Here is a 1,682-nt window from a genome sequence, read left to right as displayed (position 1 = left end):
TTCTACTCTAAGCACAAGACCCGAAATTTTGGGGGAGGGGACCAGCCGATTAGATTGACCCCAGTACGACCCCGAAAAGATGAAAGGCTATGTCCAGCTCGGTGGAATTTGAACTTAGAATGTAAAAACAGGCGAAATACCGCTAAGCATTTCGCCTGGCGTGCTAACATTTCTTATTTCTTTATTGCCCACAAGGGGCTAAACATAGAGGGGACAAACAAGGACAGACAAAGGGACTAAGTCGATTACATCGACTCCAGTGCGTAACTGGTACATAATTTATCGACCTCGAAAGGATGAAAGGCAAAGTCGACCTCGGTGAAATTTGAACTCAGAACATAGCGGCAAACGCAATGCAGCTGAGTATTTCGCCCGGTGCGCTAACGTTTCTGCCAGCTCACCGCCTTCATGTGTAATTCATATTGCAATAGATATGAGCGCGTTTAGTACGCCGAGTAAATTGCTTAGCAGCATTTTGCCCGTCTTTGCATTCTGAGTTCGAATCCCGCCGAGGTCGACTTTACCTTTTATCTTTTTGGTGTCGATAAAAGGAGTACCAGTAGAGCACAAGAGTCGATGTAATCGACTTATCCCTTCCACCAAGATTGCTGGCCTTGTGCCAAAATTTAAAACCAGTGTGTATGTGTGGATGGGTGGATGGATGGATGTACCGTATTTTAACATGTCTAAAGAACCCTTTTTTGTCAAAAATTAGGTTAAAAATATGGGAGTTATACATGGAAACTATTATAATCCTTTACAAAAACTTTTTTTGGTAAATTTTAAGCCTCCAAAATTAGAGGATTCCTTATACACGAGGGTTTCTTATACACGTTAACATGCGGTATATACGTATGTATATACTGCAATCATGTGTTTTTTTATGTATATATGTACGTATTAATCTATGTATACAAACGTGTCCGTAATATACAAACCAATTCTAAGATATTTCAATTCTTTAATTCTTTGCTATTCTTTAATACGAACGCACTAATACTAACACCACCCATTGTCTGCAAAATTCATAAATGTCCTTCATTTTCATCCTCGTTCGATTTATTCAACCCACATCCAAAACGCACACACTCACACCCACACACTCACGCTAACAAACACACACACACACACACACACACACACACACACACACACACACAGACATGAGGAATCAACAAAGACATTCAAAGACATATGCAATATACGTCCTTCTTTGTCTGTTCCTCTTACTATAGCCTTTCGTTGACATTCTTCTTTTGTCTCTAGTCTACTCCAGCTATTGTTTCTACGAAAATCTGCTCCAGCCTGCTTCCTCGAAGTTCTTTTTTTTTTTCCCTCAAAAATCTTGTTCTTGTTTCTGATCTGTCCCTCAGCATTTTCCCATGCACACTACGCATTTACTTGCATGTATACATACATACATACATACATACATACATGCACGCATACGCACGCACGAACGTACACACATACACACACACACACATATATACATATAAATGTGTGTGTATGTGTGTGCGTGTGTGTGCAATAAGTATATATATATATATATATATATATATATATACATACGTATTACACACACATACTCATATATCTACATACATACATACATAAATACATACATACACACACACACACACACATACATATACATATATATATATATATATATATATATA

The sequence above is a fragment of the Octopus bimaculoides genome, chromosome 11, assembly GCF_001194135.2.
Source record: "Octopus bimaculoides isolate UCB-OBI-ISO-001 chromosome 11, ASM119413v2, whole genome shotgun sequence".
Classification (NCBI taxonomy): Eukaryota; Metazoa; Mollusca; class Cephalopoda; order Octopoda; family Octopodidae; genus Octopus; species Octopus bimaculoides.
Note: the sequence above shows the minus strand (reverse complement) of the source record.